Source organism: Loxodonta africana, chromosome 5 (genome assembly GCF_030014295.1).
Source record: "Loxodonta africana isolate mLoxAfr1 chromosome 5, mLoxAfr1.hap2, whole genome shotgun sequence".
In the NCBI taxonomy this organism is placed as follows: Eukaryota; Metazoa; Chordata; class Mammalia; order Proboscidea; family Elephantidae; genus Loxodonta; species Loxodonta africana.
In genome coordinates this window covers 134,200,104-134,213,532 of record NC_087346.1, presented here as the reverse complement: position 1 = coordinate 134,213,532, position 13,429 = coordinate 134,200,104, and the positions used below count along the sequence as shown (strand labels likewise).

The following is a 13,429-nucleotide window of genomic DNA, read 5'->3' as shown; positions in this document are numbered from 1 at the left end:
AACTTACTTATAGCGGTGTTAGGAGAATTAGCAATCGTGTATGCAAGGTGCCTAGCAAGATATCTGGAACATGACAGGGACCAGATTGATGACAGCCATTATTACTTATGGAGTAGCTGTCATTTGAACAGAGCCATGAGAAATGTCTGGGTTTCAGGCTGGCAGTAACCAAGCTGCAGAGTCAGAAAAGGTAAGTGCAATTTTGAGAGATGGTTTGGCTGGGACGTAACTGTGCAGGGAGCCGATCACCATCCCATGGGCTTTACCTGTCCCGTGCAGTACTGTACATGTTTTATTTCTAATAAAATGAATTTTTATTGTATCTTACAATGATCAGTGATAGATTGGAAGTTAGAAACAAAAGTAAAACTGGCCTCACAGTCAGAAGCACACACCTCGAGGTGCTCTCAGGTACACACTCCAGCCCACAGCCTGGAGTCCTGCATGTTCAGCAAGCTGAAAACATACCCTGCCTTCCTGGAGGTCCTCCGTTCCCACGCATCAGCATCGTTGTAGTTTAGTCTTGGGCAGGACTTCCAGATTTCACTCATCCCTGCTGAGTGCAGCCTTCTGCAATTCATTCTGCCTGGTGGTAAGGAAATCTACAGCTCACTGGCCACCCCTGTGCGTGGGAAGGTAAGGGTAGCCTGAGCACCCAAGGATCCAGCATTGCTGTTCCATTGAATGTGCGCCTGACGGTGGGTGTCTGCTTTGCTGCTGTCTTCCCTGGAGCAGGAATTCTCAGCCAGCAGATGGCAGCTGGGGAGGCCTCCCCAGGGATCTCCCTGCTGATTAGAAGCAGCAGTGTGCCCCTCACTCCACCTACACTCTGCTGATTGGTCTTTCTTGAGAGCCTCACTTTCCCCTACCCCCATTCTGATCATCTCAACACACTGGGGAGAAACGAGAAGTCTCCGCTGCACACAAGAGTTGGGGAGCCTTGGTGTGGAGAATCCCCAGTGGTCTCCTCTTCCTGGGGTTCTCTTTGTGACCACAAATGATTTAAATATAATACCAGACAAGTGACAGAAAACCTAAGTGGTGCAAAAGGCATTAATTCACGTAATTGAAAATTTATGAAAGTCATAGGTTACAGTCATTTGTGAATGTAAAAAATAATTATGCCCAGAGCCCTCAAGAGAGTCCTGCTACAGGAACCATTCCCAAAGCCAACTCTTCAGACAGGGATTGGACTGGACAATGGGATGGAGAGGGACGCTGATGAGGAGTGAGCTTCTTGGATCAGGTGGACACTTGAGACTATGTTGGCATCTCCTATCTGGAGGCAGATGAGAGGGTAGAGGGGGTTAGAAGCTGGTGAAATGGACACAAAAAGAGAGAGTGGAGGGAGGGAGCGGGCTGTCTCATTAGAGAGAGAGCAATTGAGAGTATGTAGCAAGGTGTACATAAGTTTTTGTGTGAGAGGCTGACTTGATTTGTAAGCTTTCACTTAAAGCACAATAAAAATAAAAAAAGTCCTGCTAGATATCCTAGAGCGTAACAGGTTACCCCTCCTGGTAGACATTTGCTGCTCTCTTCGCCCAATATCTTATTCCCTCTCTGACAGTAACATCTAGTCCCACCCTTGCCCTCGGCATTCCTTATCCCTGTCCGCACTGTCTCCCTGCTTTGGGTTGATCCACTTCACCCCATGCACATGAGTACTTAGAAGACATACAGCCAGAATGCTCCTTAGAAGCGAGGATGGCAGGCAAGACTTCATCTCATGAGCTTTGCACATGTGTGGTAAAGTGGAGGGCCAGCAAAAAAGAGGAAGACTCAATAAGATGGATTGTCACAGTGGCTGCAACAGTGGCCTCAAGCATAGCACCAATTGTGAGGATGGTGCAGGTCAGAGGAGTTTCATTCTATTGTACATATGGTCGCTATGAGTCGGAACCGATTTAATGGCACCTAACAACAAGGCATGAATAGCATGTGACCCAGGTCTGGCCAATGAGAACATTGCAAACTCCTGGCCGGAGACTTTGGCTCAGCAATAGCATGTGGCCCAAATCAAGCTAATCAGGTGTAGCATTTGCTCAACTGGTCAGACTAGAGGGGGCCTCTTTTATACTAGATTTGGAGCTATTAGAAGCTGTCTTGCCACCATGAGGGCAGAGCTGGTGTAACAACAATGCAGAAAGGAAACAACAGGAGATAGAAAACCAGGTCCTGATGTTGTTTGAGCCTCCTGGATTCAGCTGTGTGTGAAGCAAGGCTATCCCTGGATTTCCAGTTTTACCAGTTAATACATTCCATTTCATTACCCACTTAGGTTGGGTTTTTGTCACTTGCAGCCAAAAGAGCCTTAACAAAACATCTCATTTTGTATTTTAGTCACTTTTTTCTGAAATATATCCCACACATCATTTCCACCTTAAATAAAGAATGCTGAACATAATTGTCTTAGACTGGGTTCTCTAGAGAAGCAAAATCAGTAAAACATAAATATATATGGAGAGAGATCTATATCAAGGAAATGCCTCACGAGGTTGTAGAGGTTGGAATGTCCCAAGACCATGAGTCAGGATAAAAGACTCTCCTGATTCACGTAAAGGGCTGCTGAACCCAAGATCAGCAAGTCAGACAGCAGGGCTCTGGATCACAGGCTACAAAGATGGACAAATCCCAAGATCAGCAGGCAAGACCAAAGATAAGCTGCTAGCTCAAGACCGAAGAACCAGAGGTCAGACAAACAGAAGCCAGCTACAAGATCCAGGGCAAGAAAAGCCCTCGAGTGTTGCCAGAAAGTCCACCTATATTGGATGCAGGCCACAAGCCCAAGAAAACTCCCTTTCAACTGATTGGCTGCTCACAGCAGATCTCGTTGTGGAAGTGATCACATCATCATACAACTGCCAAACTACCAAACCACTGAGAATCATGGCCCAGCCAAGTTGAGACACAATCTTAACGATCATAATCATTTAGCCTTCTCTTTATGACTTGAGCTTATAGTTGTTGTACAGTTATTGCACCAAAGAATCTGTCAGAGGAACCTGCTATGCTTGAGAAATTTCTGGCTTTTCTGGCTTTCTTGGCCCTTGCTCACAGCTATAAGGAGAGGCTCTGGCTTTGTCTCTGATTTGCTGCTTTAGTCTGCAGTGAGATTGGAAAGCAGTTAGCCAAAATGCTGGAATCTGGCATCAAATGAAAGTAAACACCTTTAATGTGGGCACAGAGGCTCTGGAATGGATCAGTTGCAAGGGCTTTGTGACATTTTGGCCGGCCCAGGGTCCTTTGGAATTTGCTTTCTGTTTCTACAGTGTTTTGGATAGATGAGGTTTCCTGATGGCTCTGTTGAGATTTTGTTATAACAAGATTTGCACGCTAAAGGATGGTGCAGGGTGAGCAAAAGAGCTCAAGCTGAAATGTTTTGTAACTTAGCAAAGTGATTCCATTTTCTTCAAAAAAGGAACAGGAACCCACAGCAATGTTCTGACCCTCAGGCTGACCTTTCACTTGCTTTTCTGCTTTTCTGAAATAGCCCCTTTATTTTCAAACTCTAATAACATATACTGTCTTGCAAGGGAAAATAAATTAAAAAAAAAAAAAAAGCATGCTTGTATTGGAGGGAGCCGTTTACTTAAGGCAGATGTGGAATCAATTTGGGCAAATGTGAGTTGCCAGCTTCTGCACCTTCCCGCTAAGTATATGCACCCTGGAATACATGGGAGTCACTTAAGCCTCATGAAGGTGGTGATGGGATATTGGGTAAACATGCTTAGGAGTACACAGCGTGCTGCTCTCCTTGGTGGTGAGTGAAAACCCAAAGGGACTTGCTCCTTCTGAGAAGCCCAAATGAAGATGATTGTGTTTGGAAAAAACAAAACTGAGGTCTGGTTTTGAAATTACCAGGAAAATGGCAGCTCGCGTGATTTATCTTGTGGAGTCAGCAAAATCTGCTTTCGAAAACGGCAATTTGTTATTTTTGTTTTTCCTCCCTCTCCACGTGGACTCACTTACCCATCATTTGCCTTTTGTGATCAAGAGAGCGGAACTTGGTTTGCAATGGGCCCGGCCTTCTGGCAGTTTGGTCTGCAGCTTGGGGGAATAAGTTAGGCAAGTTTTGCTACTTCACTAGTAAGTCTATGACTTCTCAGTTCATTTCTGCTCCCCATTAACTTTGCACCAACTCTGGCCAAACACAGTGGCTTGCAGTGGTGATGCTGCAATTGAACTGAATGAGCGTCAGACCCTCGGTATGGCCGGCCCCTGAGGCTACTGGCCATCTGGGGGCGCTTCCAGTAAAAGAACCGGAAGTCGAAAGGGGGAGTTTCTTCTCCAGTCTTTAGAAGGCCAAACACAATTACACTATCACAGTGTTGTTGTTCTTAGGTGCTGTCGAGTCGGTTCCAACCCGTAGCGCCCCTATGCACAACAGAACGAAACACTGCCTGGCCCTGCGCCATCCTTATAATCGTTGTTATGCTTGAGCTCATTGTTGCAGCCACTGTGTCACTCCACCTCGTTGAGGATCTTCCTCTTTTCTGCTGACTGTCTACTTTGCCAAGCATGATGTCCTTCTCCAGGGACTGATCCTGCCCGATAACATGTCCAAAGTATGTGAGACATAGTTTCACCATCCTTGCTTCTAAGGAACATTCTGGTTGTACTTCTTCCAAGACAGATTTGTTGGTTCTGTCATAGTAGGTATGGTAAGTGTCTGCTAGCAACAAAATCTTAACCCAAGTTAGCAGTGCCCATTTATGCCAAATGAGCAGAGTAAGCCTTGTCTTAGTTACCTAGTGCTGCTATAACAAAAATATCACAAGTGGGGGGTTTAAAGAACAGAAATTTATTTTTTCACAGTTCTGGAGGCTAAATGTCCAAATCAGGGTCTCAGTCCTGTTGATTCCTTCAGTGGGCTTATGTCCTAGTTTCTGGTGCCTGCCGGCAGTCTTTGGCATTCCATTGCATATAGACAGGTCCTCACTTGGTGTCTGTTTTCCTGTGTGTGTCCCAGTATCGGGTCACTACAAGTCGGAATCGACTCGACGGCAGCGGGTTTGGTTTTTTGGTGCCGGTATCTATTCTGTACTTTTTAAAAGATACCACTTAGACATGATGAGCTATAGGACCCACCCTGCTCCAGTATGTCTGCATTAACATGACAAAAGAAACCTCCCTTTTTCTAAACAGTCGTATTTACAGGTACTCGGGCTAGGACTTCCAAATTTCTTTTGGGGGGACATAATTCAATCCATAACATCCGATAAGAATATCAAGGGGTCAGTGATTTACAAAAGGCAAGATCATGGGAAGCCTCTTGAGAGGACAAGTTTAAAACAGATCTAGAAATAAGTAATATTTAGTTAGGTAAAGAGAAGAAGGCATTCCACGTTGATTGAAGGCGGGCAGGGGGAGAGGGCAGGAAGGTACTAATGGTATTTTGAGGACCATAAGTAGGTTAACCAAACCAAAAAAACAAAACCTGTTTCTGTTAAGTTGATTCTGACTCATAGTGACCCTATAGGACAGAGTGGAACTGCCCCATAGGGCTTCCAAGGCTGTAATCTTTACAGAGCAGACTGTCACATCTTCCTCCCACAGAGCAGCTGGCAGTTTCAAACCACCAACATTTCAGTTAGCAGCCAAGTGCTTAACCACTATGCCAACAGGTCTTCTTATAAAGTAGATTACCCATAACCCGTTGGCATCGAGTCAATTCTGACTCATAGCGACCCTATAGGACAGAGTAGTACTGCCCATAGAGTTTCCAAGTAGTGCCTGGTGGATTTGAACTGCTGACCTTTTGGTTAGCAGCTGTAGCACTTAACCACTACACCACCAGGGTTTCCTATAAGTAGATTAATTGGGCTAAAATGGAGGGTCATGTGGGTGAGCAATCACGGGAAGGTAAAATTAAAAATCCCAATTGATTTCGTTTCATGGCAATGCCATGTGTGTGAGAGTAGGATTATGCTCCATAGGGTTTTCAGCAACTGATTTTTTGGAAGTAAATTGCCAGGCTTTTCCCTGAAGTGGCTCTGGGTGGATTTGAACCTCTAATCTTTTGGTGGGCAGCCAAGTGTGTTAACCATTTGTACGACCCAGGGACTCCAGTGGGAAGGTAGGCATGGGTAAACCTGTAGAGGAAATTCATCCTCAAGCTAAAACCATGATCTTACAGGATAAAGAGCTTTGTTTTAAAGAAATATTCACAAGCGGTGATATATCCACTGCCATCAAGTCAATTCCAATTCAAAGTGACCCTGTACGACAAGGTAGAACTGCCCCATAGGGTCTCCAAGGCTGTAATCTTTGTGGAAGCAGACTATCACATCTTTCTCCCACAGAGCCACAGTGGTTTCAAACCTCTGACCTTTCAGTTAGCAGCTGAGTACTTTAACCACTATGCCACCAGGGCTCATTAAAGGTAAGGATTCTGAAATGAGACCACCCAAGTACCATCAAGTATAAAGCCTGGCTCTGCTTACCAGCTCTGCCATCTTGGAGAATTACTTAACCTTCAGATTCAACTTCCTAAGCCCTAAAATGAGGATGAGAATACCACACCCCTGTTAGTCCCCTTGTCAGGACTCAGTGGGTAGTGGGTAGGGAGCTCAGTTCTCATGGTATGCAGTAAGTGCTCCATGCATATTTGCTGTTCTTATTCCCAGGTAATGGCAACTCTCTCCTACCTTTTGCTCAGGCTAAAATTCGTGGTGTCATCCTTGCCTCATCTCTTTTCCTTGTATCTAACATTCCACTGATGGGAATCCAGTGGGTTCTACTTGTCAAAAACATCCAGACTATGACCACTTCTCATTCTCTCTGTTGCTACCACCTTCATGTAAGTCACGGTCTACTCTTGTCTGGATTACTATGACAGACTCTTAACAGATCTCTAGGCTCCTACCCTTGTCTTCTGAGGTAGGCAGAATTCTAAGATGGTTTCCAAGCTTCCCACCCCTGCTGCACATGTCCTATATACTCCACTCCCCTGAGTGTGGGCAGAATTTGTAAATTTATCGATATGATGGATGTCATTCCTTATTAAGCTGACTTAGGGGAAGATTCTGGGTGGTCTCTACCTAATCGGGTGAGTCCTTCAAAGACCCTTCCTGATGGAAGAGATTTGGAGTGTAAGAGAGATTCTCCTGCTGACCTTGGAGAAGCAAATGACCATATGGTGAATGGCCTATGGAGGGCCATGTGGCAAGGGCCTGAGAGTGGCCTCTAAGATCCAATAGCTGCCCCCAGGCAACAGGTGGCAAGAAAACAGAAAACTTAATCCTACAACCACAAGGAAATGAATTCTGCCAATAGCCAGTGATCTTGGAAGAGAAGTCCGAGGCTCAGATGACATCTCGTTGGTTTCAACCCAGTGAGACTTTGAGCAGAGAACCCTTCTAACCTGTGCCCAGACTCCTGACTCAGGAAATGGAGATGATAGATTTGTGGGGGTTTTTGTTTGTTTGTTTTTTAGAGTCAATTCTGACTCATGGCTATCCTATGTGTTACGGAATAGAACTGCTCGGTAGGGTTTTCTTGGCTGTAATCTTTATACATGCAGATTGCCACGCCTTTCTTTTGCGGTGCTGCTAGGTGAGTTTGAACCACCAACCTTTAGGTTAGTAGCTGAGCACAAAGTGTTTACACTACCCAGGGACCTTATTGAGTGTGTGCGTGTGTGTGTTTAAGCTGAGAAATTTGTGGTACTTTGTTCTGCAGCATAGATAGTTAATATACTCCATTTCAGTCTATTCTCCACATAATAGCGATGCTGTTATAACACAAGGCAGAACATGTCCTGCCTCTTCTCAGAAGTCTCCAATGGCTCCCTTTGGTCTTGAAATAAAAATCAAAGTTCCAGGGATTTCTCCATGACCTGTCCTCTACTACTTCTGACCTTAGGTCTTCTTACTTTCTCTCTTGTTCTCTCTGCTCCAGGCAAAATGGCCTCCTCTCTACTCCAGGAAAGCATCAAGGATATTCTTGCTCCTGCCTTAAGAAGTTTTTTCCCTCCGCTGAATACTCTCCCATCAGATTTCCACATGGCTCATTCCATCGGCTCCTTCAAATTGCTCCTCAAGGGAGTCTCCCCTAATCACCACATTTAAAGTTGCAAAACCCTACCCTGAGCCTGCCAGTCCTGATCCCCCACCGTCTCCAGCACTGTATAATTGATTGATTGATTGTGGACATTATTCTGTAACACTGTACAATTCACTCATTTATGGTGCCTGTTACCTGTTTCTCTCTCCTCCTATTGGAATATTCTTTCCCCAAGGGCAGGGATCTGTGTCTCTTGTTCGCTGATGTGTCCAGTCACCTAGAACAGCGATTAGCAATAATTTGTTGAATGAGTAAATGGATACCTGTTGTGACTTTTAACTGCAGCTGACCTGTGAGGTGCTTTCTGTTTGTCCCTCTGGAAGATAAGGTTGATGTCCCACCACATCCCCTCTATCTACCTGAGACGTCACCTGCAGACAGTACCCAACAAGAAGCTATGTCCTGGGTCTCTGCCCCTGCATTCCTGAGGCAGGTCAGAATTGCCTGGGACTTAACCCCAAGGGGCAGCCCTTCAACCAGCAGTGGGGGAGGACGAGAATTGGTGGAGAACCACCCCAGCTTCCTTACCCACCCACAGCAGCAATCCACTCACCAGCACCCTGAACTGGGTTTTCTCCATCTTCTGACTCGGGAAAACCTGGTGGCGTAGTGATTAAGAGCTACATCTGCTAACCAAAAGGTCGGCAGTTCTAATCCACCAGGCCCTCCTTGGAAACGCTATGGGGCAGTTCTACTCTGTCCTGCAGGGTCGCTATGAGTCGGAGTCGCCTCGACGGCAAAGAGTTTTCTTTGACTCACTTCCTGTTCCTCACCAAAACCAAAAGCCAGACCAGATGCCACCAAGGCAGTTCTGACTCATGGCAGCCCCATGTGTGTCAAACTAGAACTGTGCTTCATAGGGTTTTCGGTGGCAGATATTTTGGAAGTAGATCACCAAGGCTTTCTTTTGAGGTGTCTCTGGGTGGACTCATAGCACCAGCATCCCAGATAGCAGCTGAGCATGTTAACTGTCGCACCACCCAGGGACTTCTCCCCACCTCATATCACTCCCAAATAAACAACATGTCCCCAAATCCTGGTTTCAGGGTCTATTTTTAGCCTAAAGGGGGCCTAGGCTGAGCCTGTCTCCTGGTTTGAAGTATCAAGATTTTAAGTCATATTCTTAAAAATAGGCTTTGAGGTTGATCAGTAGATGAAACCTCAAATATTTACTTCTGAGGAAGATCATGAGATTCACCCCCACAAGAATTTTAGAACCAGAAGGACCATAGGAATTTTTTAGGCCAGTAGATGCTCAGACTTCTTCGGGTGGGATAAGGCAGTAGTGGAGACGTAAAAACTGCTTTCAATATTCCAGTAGTTTACTCACGACAAAGCCATGTGGGTTAAACAGTCACACTCACTGTTGAGGGCTGAAGGCATATCACCTTCTTGTGGCATATTCTAATCAAAAGTTATTACAGTTATGGATCTTCGAATGAACTTTACAAAGAGGGGAGACAAGTTATTCACCAATCAGGGGGGTTGGTGTTTGAAGGAATCTCTCTAAGCCAAACCTTTTGATGTGAACAGAGTGGAAACCACTAAACCAGTCCAACCCCTTCATCCTACCTGGAGGACTCTGAGCCCAGGGGAGGTCAAGGGGCTTGGCCAAGGTCATACAGCCAGGGGTGATGAGCCAGGGCCAGAAGGAGGCCTCTAGACTCCCAATCCATGCGCTTCTCATTTCACACTGGAAGGGAATGACACACTTTGGGGAATCCGGGATTGTCGTTTCATCTGGAGGATATTTTGATAGAGCCAAAATTTTACTTAAAAAGCATAGCGAGTGAATTTTGCCCATTAGGAAATAAATTAGCTGCAATGACAAAATGCTGAATATTTACAACACCAAATGGGCTTCTCTGTGGGAAACAGCTGCATGCAATCTGAAGACTAGTACTAAGGACACAGTCACTCATTCCGAGGGGCGGTGTGGTGTAATTATACGCCTGGCATGGTTCCTGGCACATAGTTGGCTCTCTGTGTCCAACTCTGCCACCTTGGGTAAGTTACATGACTGCTTTCTCCGACTGTGTAAAATGTGGGGAAGGGGCATTCATGATGTAGTGGGGAAACCTGGTTTCAAGCCTAAAACTTTACCAGGAGACTCTGGGTAAGTCATTCCACCACTTTGAGCCTCAGTTTCCACATCTGTAAATACAGAATTGATTATAACCACTCGAAGGTCCCTTTTGAAGTCTGACTTGGCTGCGAACCAAAATGTTGGAACTTTGAGTCCACCCAGAGGTGCCTTGGAAGAAAGCCCTGGCTACCTACTTCCAAAAATTCAGCCATAGAACACCCTATGGAGCACAATTCTACCCTGACACACACGGGGTCGCTGTGAGTCAGAGTAAACTCAGCTGTAAATAAGCAATTGGTTAAGGTCCCTTTCAGGTCAAAAATTCTGTTTCTGACGGCCTACTTGTTCCCATTTTCAGCTCTCATGATCTCTGATTTTATTGGATTTAGAAGTGATTTGCTCCTGAGATGGATTTTTCTTTAACCTAAATAAAAATGAAATGACACCTTCCTTTCCGTTTGGCTAATACCAAGCAAGCAGCTTAGAGATGAGCAAAGAAGTGTCAAGGAGGCAAACAGAAGTATGGGCAACCGCAGCAGAGGTCATTCTGAAAACTGTTTCCTTTCAGGCAAAAGCTATCCTTGGACAATTACTCTCCTCTGTGTGACAGCAGGTGGGAGAGGAAGACCAGAGCATCGCTCTGACAAACCCAGGAAAGGCTAGGAGCCAAGAGGCAAAGGCTTATACACACAACTCCTTTTTGAAGTGAACAGGTTTCTTCGGTGGGGTGGGGGTATCTTGTTCCTGACCATTATCTTCCCAAAACCCTTAGCAGAATGTCATGTCACCACCCGACCTAGGCTGTCTCCTGGTGGGCACTCCAGGGGCAGGAACCAGGAGCATGGACTTTGAAAAAAATGCCCATATACTAAATCCTGTATTATGATTTAGTTCTTGCTCTGTTTTGCAACATTTGCAGTGTGCGTGTGTGCGTAAAATAATGCAATTGATTTCTGTTTTAAGCAGAACTTTTATTATGCATGTGTCCAAATAATCAGGCACATTGGGCAAACATGTATGTTTACCAGCTGTGGCACCCCTGGGGGAAATCATTTTTAGCATTCCCCTCTCAGATTGGCTTACTGAGTAGAAGGCACTGTTTCCTGGAATTACCTCATGGAGAAACTAGGTCTTTTACAGGTGAATGTGTTTTTGGAAATAGCCCTAAATCATTCCGAGCGAAGACTTGTGGATAGGTAGGTTCTCTGGTTGTTCACAATGAGGAGAAGAATTCTGCCTGATAAATGTGGAAGGAATGAGAGAATTGCAAAATCACCACTTTGTAACTCCTAGGGAAATAATTGATTCCAACAACGATCATCAATGGATGAACCTACTGGATGAAAGGTTGATGGGGGACTTGACCACACAGGGGTCAAGCTGTGACCACCTGAATCACTGGTAATCTTGTTGTTATTGTTAGGTGCCGTCCAGTTGGTTCCGACTCATAGCAACCCTATGCACAACAGAACGAAACACTGCCCGGTTGTGCACCAACCTTAAAATCGTTGTTATCCTTGAGCTCATCTTTGAAGCCACTGTGTCAATCCACCTCGTTGAGGGTCTTCCTCTTTTCCGCTGACCCTGTACTCTGCCAAGCATGATGTCCTTCTCGAGGGACTGATCCCTCCTGACAACATGTCCAAAGTATGTAAGATGCAGTCTCACTATCCTTGCCTCAAAGGAGCATTCTGGCCGCACTTCTCCCAAGACAGATTTGTTCATTCTTTTGGCAGTCCATGGTATATTCAATATTCTTTGCCAACACCACAAGTCAAAGGCATCAACTCTTCTTAGTTCTTCCTTATTCATTGTCCAGCTTTCACATGCATATGATGTGATTGAAAATACCATGGTTTGGGTCAGGCGCACCTTAGTCTTCAGGGTGACATCTTTGCTCTTCAACACATTGCAGAGGTCCTTTGCAGCAGATTTGCCCAATGCAATGTGTCTTTTGATTTCTTGACTGCTGTTTCCATGGCTGTTGATCATGGATCCAAGTAAAATGAAATCCTTGACAACTTCAATCTTTTCTCCATTTATCATGATGTTGCTCATTGGTCCAGTTGTGAGGATTTTTGTTTTATGTTGAGGTGTAATCCATACTGAAGGCTATGGTATTTGATCTTCATTAGTAAGTACTTCAATTCCCTTCACTTTCAGCAAGCAAGGTTGTGTCATCTGCATAGTGCAGGTTGTTAATGAGTCTTCCTCCAATCCTGATGCCCCGTTCTTCTTCATATACTCCAGCTTCTCATATTATTTGTTCAGCATACAGATTAAATAGGTATGGTGAAAGAATACAACCCTGACGAACACTTTTCCTGACTTTAAACCAATCAGTATCCCCTTGTTCAGTCTAAACAACTGCCTCTTGATCTATGGAATGGTTCCTCATGAGCACAATTAAGTGTTCTGGAATTCCAATTCTTCGCAGTGTTCTCCATAGTTTGTTATGATCCACACAGTCGAATGCCTTTGCATAGTCAATAAAACACAGGTAAACATCCTTCTGATATTCTCTGCTTTCAGCCAGGATCCATCTGACATCAGCAATGATATCCCTGGATGCACACCCTCTTCTGAAACCGGCCTGAATTTCTGGCAGTTCCCTGTCGATATACTGCTGCAGCCGTTTTTGAATGATCTTCAGCAAAATTTTGCTTGCGTGTGACATTAATGATATTGTTCTATAATTTCCACATTCAGTTGGATCACGTTGGGAATAGGCATAAATATGGATCCCTTCCAGTCAGTTGGCCAGGAAGCTGTCTTCCATATTTCTTGGCATAGATGAGTGAGTACCTCCAGCGCTGCATCTGTTTGTTGAAACATCTCAATTGTTATTCCATCAATTCCTGGAGCCTTGTTTTTCACCAATGCCTTCAGAGCATCTTGGATTTCTTCCTTCAGTACCATCAGTTCCTGATCATATGCCACCTCTTGAAATGGTTGAATATCGACTAATTCTTTTTGGTATAATGACTCTGTGAATTCCTTCCATCTTCTTTTGATGCTGCCTGCGTCGTTTAATATTTTCGCCATAGAATCCTTCACTATTGTAATTCGAGGCTTGAATTTTTTCTTCAGTTCTTTCAGCTTGAGAAACCCCAAGTGTGTTCTTCCCTTTTGGTTTTCCATCTCCAGCTCTTTGCATATGTCATCATTTCTTCTCGAGAGGCCCTTTGAAATCTTCTGTTCAGTTCTTTTACTTCATCAGTCCTTTTCTTTTGCTTTAGCTGCTCGACGCTCAAGAGCAAGTTTGAATCTCCTCTGACA

At 44.9% G+C, this 13,429-nt stretch overlaps 1 long non-coding RNA gene across 13 annotated transcripts in view; it reads right to left on the bottom strand.

Moving 5' to 3' along the window:
- LOC111751047 (uncharacterized) overlaps positions 1-13,429 on the bottom strand; it is a 70,807-nt gene that overhangs the window by 32,512 nt on the left and 24,866 nt on the right. For all 13 annotated transcript variants that reach the window (XR_010322149.1, XR_010322159.1, XR_010322147.1 and 10 more), the window contains one exon: positions 8,200-8,281. This is a non-coding gene — a long non-coding RNA (uncharacterized LOC111751047). The remainder of the gene's footprint in view (positions 1-8,199; positions 8,282-13,429) is intronic.